Consider the following 15,837-nt stretch of genomic DNA (forward strand, 5'->3'; position numbering starts at 1 on the left):
GCTGTATGTAAATTATACTTCAATCAGCCTGACTTTAGGGGTGCCTGGGTGGCTCAGTTGGTTAAGTGTCTACCTTCGGCTCAAGTCATGATCTCAGGGTCCTGGGATCAGCCCAGGTTAGGCTCCCTGCTCGGTAGAGAGCCTGCTTTTCCCTCTCCCTCTGCCACTCCCCTTGCATGTTCTCTTGCTCTTTCTCTCAAATAAATAAATACTTTTTAAAAATCATTCAATCAACCTGACTTTAATATAATATATATGAAATACTTATTTTATTTACCTTTAACGTTTAGTAATAGAAAAATTGTCACGTGTAGGAAATCATAAACTATCATTTATTCAATGGTAAAAGCAAAATTGCTACCTGAATTTACTAATAATTTTTTTAAAGATTTTATTTATTTATTTGAGAGAGAGGGAGTATGGGGAGGGACAGAGAGGAAGGGTGAAAGAATCTGAGGCAGACGCTGCACTGAGCGCAGAGCTTCCCACGGGGCTTGATTCCATGACCAGGAGATCATGACCTGAGCCAAAACCAAGAGTTGGACACTTGACCAACTGAGCCACCCAGGCACCTCAATATTTTTGTATTTTTAAAAATAGTCAACCATGAGCTACTGATCCTCAAAGATTCCTCACCTATGAAAGAATGTGTATTAAACTGAATGGAGATTTTTCCATTCCACACTTTAAAGTTAATAATTTTTGGCTAACCTTTTGTCATCTCCAGAAAGTCCCACGTTATATACTTACTTTTAGGATTATAAAATAACAGATATCTGAACCAAATGGACTTCACTGGTTACATTTCTGCTTTCTCAGTATGAACAAAATATACCAATTAGGAGGAGGCCCTTTATGTCATTTTAATTTTAAGGATTATTTCAACCTGTGTGTATGACATGTGACCTGTGGTCTGTAGCACACTATCTAATAAGCAATAGTGAAAGGAGAATCACACTTTCATAGGTGAAGCTACTGACTGGCTGCTGTGATTGCAATGCTCATGGAGGCTGACATCCATAAGATGATTCCAGCTCACCCTGTGCAGTATGAAGCTCAGCAATTGCCTCTGACTGAGAAAGAGTATGACTTCACATTATTGTTTCTGAGATTTCTAAAGCAGGGTCTCTGCCTTGGCACGTGATAAATATACTTCTCTCTCAGTTTATTTCCATCTATTTATATGGAATATTTCCCATAAAGGACTCATGAAGCGGTAGACAGGAAGCTGCTTCAGGCACTGGTGGAATGGCCTAATCATTTAATCTTTTGCAGAGAGCTCAAGGAGGGACTCATATCCAGGAAAGAGCTGCAGCTGCCCTCCAGAACAGTTGATGCTTAGCATGGTACTAGGGTGACACATCCATACATCTTAATAAAGCACTGTGCATTAATCTATTAGTAGCAACTCAGGGAAATACTCCAGTGGCCAAAGCAGAGTGGGTATGTGGTTAAGACTAACAAGATAGACAGGAGAAAAATATTACAAAGAAACTTAACAGTGTTTTCTCTAATTCTGTATTTTCAAAATTGAAAAGAATGCTTCACAGTAAAGGAATTGCCATTGGAAGAATCAGCTGGGTATGATGGGGATTGAAGGATAGGGAGCTATTCAAGCAATCCAGATGTGTATTGAGGGTATTTGTTCCCATTGATATAGAGGAAATCAGGAGAAACAACAACTGCCAATTTCTGGAATGTCAGCAACAGAAAAAACAAGGAGATGCAGTTACAAGAAATGTTACTTAATTTTTAAAAATGTAAAAGAATCATACAAGCCAAAGTGAGGTTGGGGATTAGGTAACAGCCAGTTGACCAGTTTCTTGGGGTCTAGAGTCAAAGCTGTTTGCATACAATAGATGAGGTCAAGTGAAGGTAGGCACTACTGCTATACAAGCAGGAGCACTGAACTTAGATTCAAAGGATTTGTGTTTGAATCTCCATTTCTGCTACTTGCTAGCAGAATGTGACCTTTGGTAAGTTATTAAACTTTTCTAGAATTAAGTGAAATAATGAATATGAAAGTATATGGCACTACTAGTAGAAGACACCAAGTAGAATTTTGCTTGATCTGTTCACCTATTCCAGAGACCTTAATGCATGCAGTTAAGTTTTGCATAATGAACATTTATTTTTAAATGTTTTATGGTACACAGTTCATTGGTATAGAACTCATCAATCAAGATGTCAATATCTTTCTTGGGTTGGCCCACACAAATGGAGTCCTTCTTTCAGTTGACCCACCTAAATATCTAATATACATTGCCTTAGCTTGTGTGTATTTGCTGGTAAATTACTTTGTAAACATTCTTATGTCTGTCCACGTGTACAAGTCCTGTCTACTCAATTAGGATTATCGATGTATTGAGCCATAAGGCATTTTAAAGAAGAGTTTAGGCCAAACTCTTCATTGTACAGGTGGGAGTATCAAGGTTCAGGGAAGTCCACTAACTTGTCTCAAGTCATATATTGATTGGTAAACAAGTTCTCTTCATCCCCTGGCCAATGCTTCTTTCTCCCTAACTCTCATCACAAACTATTCTAAAAATAAGTATCTAAGGAAAAGAACCAGTTTTCCTGTGATTATTGCTCATTCCTAAAATTTAGTATACATTTCACACAACCTAAATGACCAGAGACATTTGAAACTTTCAATGTCGGGGATCCCTGGGTGGCTCAGTGGTTTCGCGTCTTCCTTTGGTCCAGGGTGCGATCCTGGAGTCCCGGGATCGAGTCCCATGTCGGGCTCCTGGCATGGGCCTGCTTATCCCTCCTCCTGTGTTTCTGCCTCTCTCTCTCTCTATGTCTATCATAAATAAATAAATAAATAAATAAATAAATAAATAAATAAAACTTTCAATGTTTATAGTTGCATGCAGAAATACCAGAAGTAAAAAAAAAAAAAGAAAAGAAAAGAAATACCAGAAGTATGCTTCCAATGGTCAACTCATTCTACAAACCCCATCCTTTTTTCATCAGGTTAATAATACTATTATAGAGATCTTTATGCTCTATAAAACATTTTTGTATCTATTGTCAAATTTGATCAGTTTGGAAAACCTGTGGAGTTGTCAGAGTAGGTAGTATTACCCCCATTTTAAAGTTGAAGAAACAGAGGCTCAGAGAGGTTAGATAATTTACTTAGCGGCTCATGGGTGGAGCTGGCACTCTAACCAAGTCAGGTTTTCTGGTTTAATAATCTAATATACTCCAACTGCACTATGCTACATCATATCAATAGGTATATTCTCAACAAAATATTAATTTTAAGAACTGTACTGGTTTGTTCAGAATTCTTTACCATCTAAGTGACCAAAACCCATTCAAAAAAGCTTGAGTTTTGTTTAAAAAAAAAAAAAAGGCAGGGGAGTGGGAGGCTGGTGGGGAATGTGAAATCCATTGGCTTGATATAACCAAACTATGCAAGGCAAAGGTAGAGCAGCCTTAATGAACACCAAACTTCACAGCTTTATCAGCAAGTGAATGGGTACTTTCTCTCCCAGTCCCCTTTGGAAATCCTAAGGAACAACTCTGTTGGAGATCAGGAGTCAATTTGTATTTTATGTTTATTTCTTAAAGTCTTAGACCAATCCAGAAGCTATTAGAAAATGGGGAGGGGGGGGGATGTGCAGGGGGGATGAAAACTAAGGAGAAAAATACCAGTACTAAAATACTTGATTTGTAGCATTTGCTTATCTCTGTGGTATAAATACTCCCACCGTGGCTGATTTTGAGCTACCGATATGATGTCAACCAGACCCAAAATTCCTGAAAATTTAACAGTTGGCTCTTGTGAACCAGTATAAACTAGCCTCAACATATCAAAGCCATGTAGCACTGGTTAACCATACTTAGACCTAAAGAGGTCAGGAAATTCACAGAAGCCGTGAGTTCATGGCAAATGTTCCTTCCTAACACTGGAAAGGAGAAACAACTAAAATCGGCAAATATTAATATTGAATGCCTACTAAATGGCAGACATTCGGCTTGTCAATATGAAGATAAAACTTACATTCCCACCCTCAAGAATTTCATCCTCAGAAGGATGATGGACCAGCTAAAGAGTGAGAGATAATGTGTGATATACTATAATAAGACTTTAATTCATTCCTTCATAGATATTTATGGTTCATTCATTATATACTGAGCATTATGCTTACATTTAGATGAGAAAACCAGACAGTTCATACAAAAGTTTTAATGGAGGGAAGTAGCTCCAGGGTAGAAGGAGCATAGAAGGAGACAAGAAAGTAAGAGTTGGGGTCAGAGAGGTAAGCAGGAACCATCATGTATGGAACAGTGGTTTTCAAAGTGTGGTCCCCAAACCAGCAGCATCAACATCATGTTAGAACTTAGAGACACGAATTCTCCACCTGTATTCCAGGCCTGCTGAATCAGAACCTCTGGGGTGAGGCCCAACATTCTGGGGTTTAATAGATCCTCCAGGTGGTTGTGATACATCCATGTAATACATGCATAGAATTTTATAGATCAGGATAAGTCTTTTAGATTTAGTCTAAAGTATAGGGTAAAGATCATTGATGATTTTAAGATGTGGGGAGAAGTGTGTGGTATCATCAGATTTGTGTCTTTAAAAAATCACTCTCTTTGGCTTTGCAGAGAGTATAATGTAGAGATGTAAGAGTACAAGCAGGGCAATGAATCAGAAGACTTTTTAAGACTATGAATTAGGGTAATCTTAGATTATGACTCTAAGGATGGACATGGAGAAAAGTTGATAGATTAGGGTGTTTTGGATATCCACAGAACTTATTGATATGGTGGATGAAAGAAAGTAAGAAGTCAAGGATAATACCCACATTTGGTTCCCAAACAATGGAGTAGATTGTGATGCCATTAGCTGAGGCAAAGAAGAGTGGAGGAGGAGTATATTTGGAGGTGAAAATCAAGAGTCCCCTTATGATGGTGTTATTTTTGAAATGGCTATTAAACATCTGTGTTTCTGGCTGTGTCAATTAAGCAGTTTGATATCAGGGTCTGAAGTTTCAAGAAAAAATGCCAAAGATACACACTTAGAGTCATCAGTACATTAATTGTATGTAAAACCATGGGATTGGATGACATCACCTGGAGAGAGTCCATAGATAGATTAGAAAGGAAGGTTCAGCCCCCAGGCATCTGACATTTACAGATCTAAGAGAGAAGCATGGTCATAAAAAAAGTATCATCTTGAAATAGGAAGAGGCTAAGAAACTATACTTATGGTGTCATGGAATAATCAAGTAAAAAGAATGTTTAAAAACAAAAGGCAAGAGCATCAGTTGTTTGAATGCTGCCAAGAGCTCAATAAAATTAGACAAATTATCAATGGATCATCCTAGATCATTGGTAACCGTGATGAAAGAAGTTTCCCTGAAGTGATAGGAAAAAAAAAAAAACACTTAAAATGAGTTGAGGAGAGAATGTGAGGTAAGGAAATGGAGAAAAGGAATATAATTGCTCTATGTGAAGAGGGATAGAGAAATGGGGAAGAACTTTTAAGGAGGTCATTTGGAATTGAGGCAGGTTTGCACCCCCTGTCCCTGTGTCAGACAGACTGTATTTGCCTCTGAGAGCTTTACCATACAGCAGGCAGGTCAGGAAGAAGAAAATAATACCCCCAAATCTAACCAATTACAATTATAATAAATGCACAAAACAGAATGACATTTACTGAACACCTATGATAGGTAGGGTACTGTGAGGATATACAGAGAGAAATCAACATGGAAAGAAGAAGGCAGTTAGATAATTAAAGGAAAAGCCAGAGTGTGACAACTCTACAGCAGAGGTACAAAGTGTTTTGGGATCAAAGAGAAAAAAGGGATTGATTTTTGCTGAACTGTTGCTAATCTTCAAGAAAAACAGAGGATTGGGACTGTTTTCATGAAGGATAGAGAATTAACTTATAGAGGGGCTAGTTTGCTAGGCACTAATTAAGAGAATAGTCAGTGGAGCAGTAAAAGTGGAAATATATCCACTCCAATTACATTCTAGAGAATAATAACTAATATTATGTAATGTCTGACTTGTAAAATATCTTTGTATTTTTGTTTTCTGTATTTATGGGAAATAGAAGGGTTGGATACCTGCAAAGTGAGAGAGGAAGAGAAAGGAGAACAGGGAAGAAATGGAAATCTAAAAGGAAAGAAATAGATTTATTGAGCATCTATTAACCTATTCTATGCCAAACTTTGTTGTGGTGCTTTCACATCTATCCATCAACTCCTCAAATCTTTGGCCAACCTTGCTTGGCCCCCTTTATTTCAGTACTAATCCTTATATGATCATTTTAGAGAAAACTACATACAGTTTTTTCTGAAGATGTCTCCCAATGAGTGTATGTCCTCCCCCCAATATAAATGAATAATAGATTATGATTCTTCTGTAGTTATTAACTGGGCAACTATTAGTTGCAAGAATCTCACCTGGGGTGGGTTGGGGAAGGGCAGGGAGTGGAGGAATATTTTTTTCATTATGAAGAATTTCTAAACACTGAGAGACTGCAAAAGGTAATCTTGTATGGTGGTCTCCAAATCCATTGTACAGCTGGATCCTGGGAAATGCTTTTTGAAAATGTAGATGACCAGACCTCCCTCCACCACCAGCACTGAGCCCCTGATTCTCTTGATCTGATGTGCAGGTAAGAGGCTGCAAGGTGTAAAAGATCTTTCGGTAATTTTGATGTGCAGCCAGTTATGGAAAGCACAACTCTACTACAGGCAGTTCTCTCACAATTTATGTTTTCATGACATGATTTGACTATAATAGGACTGAAAAATCAGGGCATATTGTTTGCATTGCAAGGACAAGTCTCAGTACAAAGCGGTGGCCAGGAACTCACAATGCCAAAAGGGAGCAAGAAAATCTGTCACCCACGTGGTATGGCAAAAATGCTTTTGCTGACCTATTGCAGCTACTATATTTGAAAGATCCAGAGCTTTGTTTTGCAATAACATTGAATATAACAAGTCATGAAGAAAAGAGTATGAGATGTTCTGCTAATGAGGATGCTGGTGGTTAAAGGGAAAGAAGCCATTTCATTTGAGAAAATTAAACACTGGATCTGCTCAGTGATATTTGAGGTTTATAATTACATACTTTGCCTATAGAAACACCCTCATTATTGGAAATTTTCAGGAAAAATAATCCATTTTATTCCATTTGAACGGTTGTTTTGATAACACTTTTAAAATGTCACCATGTTTCTTTAAATAATGCAACTAATATTTAATAGCAAAATAGATGACAGTCTCTGCCTGTGAACAGATATCATAATAAATATGCAAATATGCATGTGTAGCTAGAAGCAAGCATAAGGGGCATCTAATTCTGCTCAGGGGGGTCTTAAAAGATTGGTAAGAATTATGTTGAAAAGGTAGGGGGGATATTAAGAAACTACTTATTGCATTTGTTTATCTTTACCTTTTAGGTGTTAAAAGAAATTTTCCAGTATCTTTGTTTATTCTACAATCTCACCACTCTACTAATTAGAAAGCTCTTCTTGAATGCTCTAAATCCCTTTCTATGTAATTCCAATTCACTCCCAAGAGGATGCTTTTGTTGACAGAAATCCTGCTTATAGACATAGCACTTGGATGGTTTGATTTCCCTATAGAGGCAGGTATTGACAGCCAACTCAAGGCTCTTTCTTCTCCCTCATCCTCATCTGACTCCTTCCCAAGGATGAGGCAGGCTTGGGGGAAGACAGGGCTGCCTTTAAGGAGCCAGAGCGCTGACATACTTAGGACTGCAAGCTATGCTTTTAGGGGTGGAATTTTTACAGGTGCTAAAATGTCTTTGTATCAGCAGAGTCTTTCTCCCCTTTCTGTAGAATTCCCTCAGATACTAGGCATAGCCAGGACTGCTTCAAATGGGAAGAGACCCACCAGCTCTGTTACTTCTCATGCCCCCCTTTCCTAGGGCTGGGCAAGGACAGTGCCAGGACAGGGACATCTTTACACTGGGGCACAGGGCTTTTTTACATTCTAGCTCCCTTGGCATGGCTTCTTCTCCCAGCAATGGGACAAAGTTCCAGAATTGGAAGTGGACTTTGGAGGGAAAAAAGTAAATTTGGCCATTTCCCCACCTTTGGTTCTAAGTTCTTAACTAAGCCAAAAAGGGAACTCTCTATAGTTTAGCTCCCTCTAGAGTTTTGTACTGAGGTTTGAAGACAAATCTTGCTAAAAACAAAGTGTTTACTCTCCTTTGCCTCCATTGTGTTTATATAATTCAAACTGATTTTGTTCAAGTCTTTTCAAGTGACCCAACCCAATTTCATCCCCATTCCCTCTTTATAATGCCCTCAACTCACCTTCCCCACCCTGTGGAAAACACAAGTCAATACTGGGATCTGTGTTTTCAGCCTCAGTTTCTAAAACTGCTACTCCAGGTAACTAAATGTATTCAGGTTGTGCTTCCTACTTCCAAGTAGTAATTTTTCTGTGAAGTCAATTACGAAGAGTCTAGGTCTTTCTACCCAGCACCTGCCTATTAATTTGCTATGACCAACCTACAACATCTGTCAACTCTTCTCATGAATTAATAGGTCTGTAATTAAAATCCAACAGAGAGCTCAAAAATTAATTAGGACAGGAAACAGCCATGTGAGCAGCATGGAACATAGCTTTCAATAAAGAAAAGACAAGCTTCATGTAAAACAAGGGTATGCCACAGGCCTCTATCTCTGCATCAGCTGGTGCCTACACTGCCTTTTTTGATCAGTTACCTCATTGTGAAGGTGACTCACCGAGGCTGCCATGTAGTGAGCATCAATCCATCGCATTGACTGTCTGACTTGTTACTCAAAATATAATCCAGGGGTGTGTATTTCTCCTGCTTACAGAAAAAAAAATGAAAATTCGGAAGGATCCAATATCTCATTGTTCACACTTGGGTTTTCTTCTTCAGATCTCCATGCTCTGTGCATGGAGAATTCTCTTCCATTTTCTGAAGCTTGTGCTCCAGGGCATACTCTGTGGAAGCAGGATGTGCAGTGGTTACATACACTGGAAGCAAATGCATCTGCTTGCTTACTACAGGACCTACAAGTTATCAATACACTGTGCCTTGGTGCCTAGTACATGGCAATTTTGCAAATCTTAGGTGTGCTATTAATGCAGTTTGGTCCCTAACAGGAAAACAGTAATGATGTCTATTTTCACCTGCTCTCAAGAGAGGATGGCTAAGGGATTCATATTAATAATTCCAATGTACTCTCAGATCTGTAAGAAATAATTTCCAAAAGCAGAGTGCCATGTTTTATGCAATGTTTGAAAACTGGCTAAACTTTTTTCCTTAATAATAAGAATAAATCAGAGAAATAAAATATCTTTCAGCATAGCTTTTGGAAAAAAAGATAGTTTAACAAATCCAAGTCCCCTTCAAAAATAAAGTACCTTTCTACCCTGAGTGGCTGCAAAAATTGTACATTCTTTCCCATTTTGTGGAAGAAAAGGACAAAAATTTCTTCCCAAATCTGTTATTTTAAGATTGGCAGCCAGAGAAGGGCACCATAAAACACTGTCAGAGATGACAAGGGTTGAATTAAATTCCAGGGACTATTAAGAGTGATGTGAAGGACTCATCTCTGGCCAGGGATAACTGGACATAAAAGAGTATTGATTAATAATGTAACCTTCCTTTAAACTTGTTCCCAGGCAGCCCAAAATCCTTCACTACATTCAGGTGAGAAATATGAAAGGTTTCACCAAGATCTTCAAAAGAAGCAACAACTGGAATAAACTAGACTTGTCATGGAAGAATTTCTACCATATGGAGCCCTAATGCCTCACTGAGCAGCACAGAACGGCCTGAAGGGGATACACATTCATGCTTGTTCCTCGTCAAATGCCCCCAGAGAAAATGTCTGTGCTTTTTCAAGGAAGTTTTACTTAGTGTTACTCTATTCAAAGACCAGAGAAAATGTATAAAACTAACAGTTAACAGAGAAATCTCCTAACATAGCCAGCCATATCGGGTGATGCATATTTGATGTACAACTCTGGTTCCCAATGTACAGGCAGAGGACAGTGTTAGCTAGGCTCTTTGGAGTTCTCAGAAACAGAGATTCACTGAGGTTACCTCTAGCAACAAGAAATCAGCTATGAAAAAAAAAAAAAAAGAAATCAGCTATGAGGTTTCATGTGGGACTAAGAATAATAGAAGTCCCCCAGGAACTCAAGAACGGCCAGACTGAAGCTGGAATATGGATTAAAAGCTGTAAGATTTTTTTCAGGACACACAATTCTCAAGACCCATTGTCTTGACAGGAAATTAGCATCAAAATTTTGACAGCCACTCTCCCCCGCCCCCCACCACTAAGTGGTAATCTTCTCAGATTCTCTACTATTGGTATCATTAACCAGCTACTCCACCCTCTACTTGGATATTTTTTTTTTTTAATCTTTTGGCTTTAGTTTACTGATACTCTCTGACTACTCTTGGCTCCTGGTGTGGCTGATCCTAGTAATAATTTTTGTATCCATCTGTCTATCCATCCATCCATTTATCAAGAAATACTGATTTCTTCAAAAATCTCATGCCAGCTTCCTTCCAAGGCTGCTCATTACCTTGAGACTGGCTAATAGATTTGCTACCCATACTTCAGGTGCCCTTTCCTAGTCTAATTAGTGAAAATGGTAGCATCAGATGATTTGGAACAGAGACCTGCAAAGTATGGCCCACAGGCCAAATCTGGCCTGCCATCTGTTTTTTTTTGTACTCTGATTCATTGATGTATTGTCTATGGCTGCCCTCACACTCCAGGGGCAGACAGAATTAAGGAGTTCCCACAAAGTCTAGAATATATACTGTCTGGCTTTTTACAAAAAGTGTCTCCTCAAATACCCACCATTTGCTTCAACGTGGATGGAACTGGAGGGTATTATGCTTAGTGAAGTAAGTCCATCAGAGAGGGACAAACATTGTATGTTCTCATTCATTTGGGGAATATAAATAATAGTGAAAGGGAATATAGGGGAAGGGAGAAAAATGTGTGGGAAATATCAGAAAGGGAGACAGAACATAAAGACTCCTAACTCTGGGAAACGAACTAGGGGTGATGGAAGGGGAGGAGGGCGGGAGGTGGGGGTGACTGGGTGACGGGCACTGAGGCAGGCACTTGACGGGATGAGCACTGGGTGTTATTCTGTATGTTGGCAAATTGAACACCAATAAAAAATAAATTTATTATTTAAAAAAAAGTGTCTCCTGATCTCTCAATTAGAACATGGTCAAGTGTTCGAAGCAAGGAAAGGGTTTGTACATCAGTTTCCTCAGGAAGAGCTCAGGAATATAGCAGGTATTCTGAAGCTAAAGGCCATAAGGAAGCTCAGAATTAAGTCCTTAAGGACAGATGCACACTATAGACTGAATAGATGTACATTTAAATGCATATAGATGACTTTTTTGTGAATAATATATAAATTAATTCACTTAAAAGTGATATTTATACTATATTATCTCTTTAGTAACTTTTCCCCCCTTTATGAATTGGAATGTATCTCCAAGTATGCTGGGGAGCCCTGATACAGAAATATCAAAACAGGACATGATCTGAAAAGCATTTCTATCTCGCCCTAGGATAAAATTAATGTTGTTGTATTTGAGCATTCAACTTATAACCTGGGCCTGAGATTAAAATGAAATACTATGATTTCTACCACTTCCATTCCAGGCATCCCAAAACTCATCCTTTTTTGAAAAGAAGCCAATGAGGGAAAACCATAATCACTAGATTCCAGGACTTGACGAAAAGTGAATTTTCCTTCCATCTGCACAAAGAAATGAATTGTGCCCACTAATTTATGAGTTCTTGGGATGCCTGGGTGGCTCAGTGGTTGAGCATCTGCCTTTTAGCTCAGGGCATGATCCTGAATTCCGGGATCGAGTCCCACATCAGGCTCCCTCGAGAAGCAGGGAGCCTGCTTCTCCCTCTGTCCACGTCTGTCTCTCTGTATCATAAATAAATAAATAAATAAATAAATAAATAAATAAATAAAATCTTAAAAAAGAAAGTTATGAGTTTCTTCCTTTCTTGATTGTGAGCACTTGGAGCACAAAGATTGGATTTTACCTCCTTCATATACCACTGATTCCTTATGTGTTTGTAGAGTGAAGAAGTGAATGTTGTCATATGTTCTCATAGCTCAGTTAGCAAAGCTGACATAGAAGGACCTTTAACTGTAAAGGACATTGGACACACCATTGTAACTGCTCTCACCCCTATAGAGATGGAAAAGCTCTAAAAGCAAAAGTTCTGCCTATAAGGGAGTCAGGGGCAGAGTTTTTGAGATCCAGACTTGCTAGAGCTCCCTTCCCTTCCTGGGCATTGCATTATTTGTGCTCAGGCCTACACTAACAGATCTGGCTCTAACCCTATGCTTCACAGACCCTTAATCCATGTGGGTATCTAATCCTCCATGCAAAGTTACTTCCCAGTCTGTGCTTCCATGGTACTACTGTGTCCACACATTTAGACACCACTTAGACTAAATAGCAATTATCATTTACTAGACATTTCTCTCACTCGCTGAGGAGCTTATGCTATGCCTCTGTGTGATAAAATTTAATCATGTGTGCTAAGTGAAGGAATGAATGAATAAATGATCTAATAAGGACGTAAGATATAAAGCTTGATTCTCTCGTGTCTTCCTAACCATCTATGCTAATTGATTGTGACCCACTTCCATTACTACACCCATCTCCAACTTCACACCTTTATATATTTTTTAAGATTTTATTGTATTATTTATTTGAGAGAGAAAGAGAGAGAGAGAGAGAAAAAAAAAGCACAAGCAAAGGGAGGGGGTCAAGGGAGACAGAATCTCAAGCAGACTCCTCACTGAGTGGTGAGCCTAATGCACAGCTCCATCCCATGACCCTGAGATCATGACCCGAGCTGAAATCAAGAGTCAGATACCATTTAACCGGCTGAGCCAGCCAGGTGCCCCAACTTCACACCTTTCTAATGGTGTAGTCTCCCCAGGCAGGCTTTACTGATATTTCAAAGTTTGCACAACTGTAGATTGTATTTGTCATCCAGAACTTCAAATCCTAGACATGGCTTTTGTTAATCCATTCCCTCCTGCAGCAACCTGATCCTTGATACATGTCAATTCTCCCAAACAACCAACTCCCCTAGACCCCTATCTGCCTGCTAAATAAAGAATACCAGGTTTTACTCTAGTGCCAGGTTTTAGTGCCAACATAAGACCCCAGGAAAATAAAATGAGCAGAATCATTGTGTTTCCCCTCAGAACAGCTAGCCTTTAGCAGTCAAACCCCTGAAAAACACAGCTGATTGAGGTTCCTGGAGCCCTCCCTCCCCATTCCGTGAAGCATTCTGCCAGAAAGTGGCTGCCCCGCTAGGCCTTCGGGAGAATTTGATAAGTTAAACAAGGCTGCCCTCTCGTGGTTAAAAAAAAATTATCTGTATAAAATAAAACGCATTCTATCCTCCATGTATAGGAAATTCGGGCACTCTATTGAAAATATGAATATTCATATCTTTTAAAAAGCGGATAATTTAAAGTACACTGCGGTAAACTTCTAAAATAAAATTTTAAGTGAGGGGATCCCTGGGTGGCTCAGCAGTTTAGCACCTTCTTTTGGCTCGGGTTGTGATCCTGGAGACATGGGATCGAGGTCCACATCGGGCTCCCTGCATAGAGCCCGCTTCTCTCTCTGCCTGTGTCTCTGTGCCCCCCTCCCCCTGTCTCTCATGAATGAATAGATAAGGTCTTTTTAAAAAAATTGTATAATTTTTTACAATTATACAATTGTATTTTTTACAATTATAAAATTGTATAATTTTTTACAATTATACAATTGTATCACAATTTTTGTAAAATTGTGAAAAGGTATATTCACAGTTTAAAACCTGCTCTAGATTAAATTATAATCATCATCAAGTATTCACGACTGGTTCCAGAATTTAAAGGCAGTTGGAATAATTCCTTGATATATGGGATTTCTTTCTTTCTTAGATGATTTATTTTAGACTTTGGTTGCCTTACACAACAGTAACACAAGTTCCCTTCATTCACGAGCAATTATCTAGGAAGTAAGTACAAGGGAATTTCAATAATTCTAAGACATTCTTTGTTTCGTCTCATATTTTAACATTTCTGATGCATTTTTACAATTGTAGTCTGTCATAATTTAACACCACGCAGCAGCAGAGATGTTGTCATTGCCTGGGCACTTGCAATCTATTTGTTATTGCTGGTAACTCACAAAACAACTGCAACACCTTGATGTTTTGGTCCCAAATCTATTTAAGGATCATTGGGGCGGAGAAGAGAGAGTCCTGCTCCTTGTCTGAAAAACCTTTCATGGACACTCTTTGGTAAGATTAAGAAAGCACCACCATTGAAACTTGCAAAAAGGGTGTCAACAGCTTAAGAGAAAATACTAAGAGAGAAAAGGGGGCACTCTTAAGAAACGATGTGTTCTCAGCGCTCTTGATGACACAAAGGATAACATGGTGCTGGAAAACGCATTGACACACTGACATTTCTAAGTCAAAGAGTGAGTCAAGAGATTTTGACTTTGTATGTGAAGAAAAAAAAATCTTTGTTAAATGTATTTTGCTTACATTTTCCTTTTCATTCATGAACAGAAGTCCTATGTACCAAAAAAAATTTTTTTTGTCTAGTTCTAATAAGTCTCAAGGGGTTATTTAAATAAACATAAACTTTCTAAGTGATAAGGAAGCAGGAAGTCATCATTTAATTGGGAACTTGTTTTTCTCTTTTAGTAGTCCCTAAAACAACAGTGCATCTTGCAACAGAAGGCGTTTCAGCTTCAGTGAACTATGGAAAGTACTAGCAGCACTGCCATCACTGAGTGACACAGTGATGAACAAAACAGACCTTTCTCTGCCTCACAGAGCCAGCCAGTAAGGGACAGACAACTATAACATGCAAATAAAGAAATGAGACCATTTCAAATACTAGTAAGTGCTGTGAAGACAGTGACACAGAGGAATAGGATAAAGAGGGGCTAGCATGGAGAGGGAGGCTTTAGATCAGCACTACTATAGGGAGAAGTCCAAGAGAGTGCACCATCCCATTACAAGAGCTAAGAGAGGAACTGTGTTCAAGAAGCAGGCAGAGTCAACTGTGACAAATGATATTAGGAGGGAAAGCAAATGAACTGAGCAGTCTGACCTTAGTATTCACATTTGAAAGGTATCTTAAAGCTAGCCTAAAGTGGGTTGAGGATGAATGGGAGGTGTGGATATAGGAGCAAATATTCATCTTTATGAGTAGGTCTGCTTTCAGGGGAAGGTCTTACCCGTAGGCAATACAGGGTAGCTAGAGGGTATGTTTCGCAGTGTAAGTGAGAGCAATAATAAGTCTTGCTAACAGGCAACAAGTAAACAAATAATTGTACAAGACCATTTCAGATTATAATCAGTGTCATAAAGGGCATAACCATGATGGTATGGTAGAAAGTAGGGAATAGGAGCCTACTTTATTTAGGCTTTGGACTTTAGCAATTAGTGAGCACTAGTGAGATGCCAAGGCATTTGCTCAAAGTGTTCAAATGTTTTGTCATTTAGTCTTGAGACTCACTTTCTGAGAAACATGGAATTAGCTCCATGTTCTAGATAAGGAAACAGGTTCTGAAGGAATGATTTGCCGGTCAAAGCCCACCGGTGGTGAACAGAGGTACTGGGATCTGAACCAATCTGGCATCTAAACGAAATGCCTCTGTTCACCTTGCAATCTACCTCCTCCTCCAAGGCTCTCCTATAGAACAAACTTCCCAATAGCTGCCCACTGCTTGGCTCCAGCCTTATATTCCATTTCTGAGTCTCTGGGGTAGTTC

Source organism: Vulpes vulpes, chromosome 2 (genome assembly GCF_048418805.1).
Source record: "Vulpes vulpes isolate BD-2025 chromosome 2, VulVul3, whole genome shotgun sequence".
Classification (NCBI taxonomy): Eukaryota; Metazoa; Chordata; class Mammalia; order Carnivora; family Canidae; genus Vulpes; species Vulpes vulpes.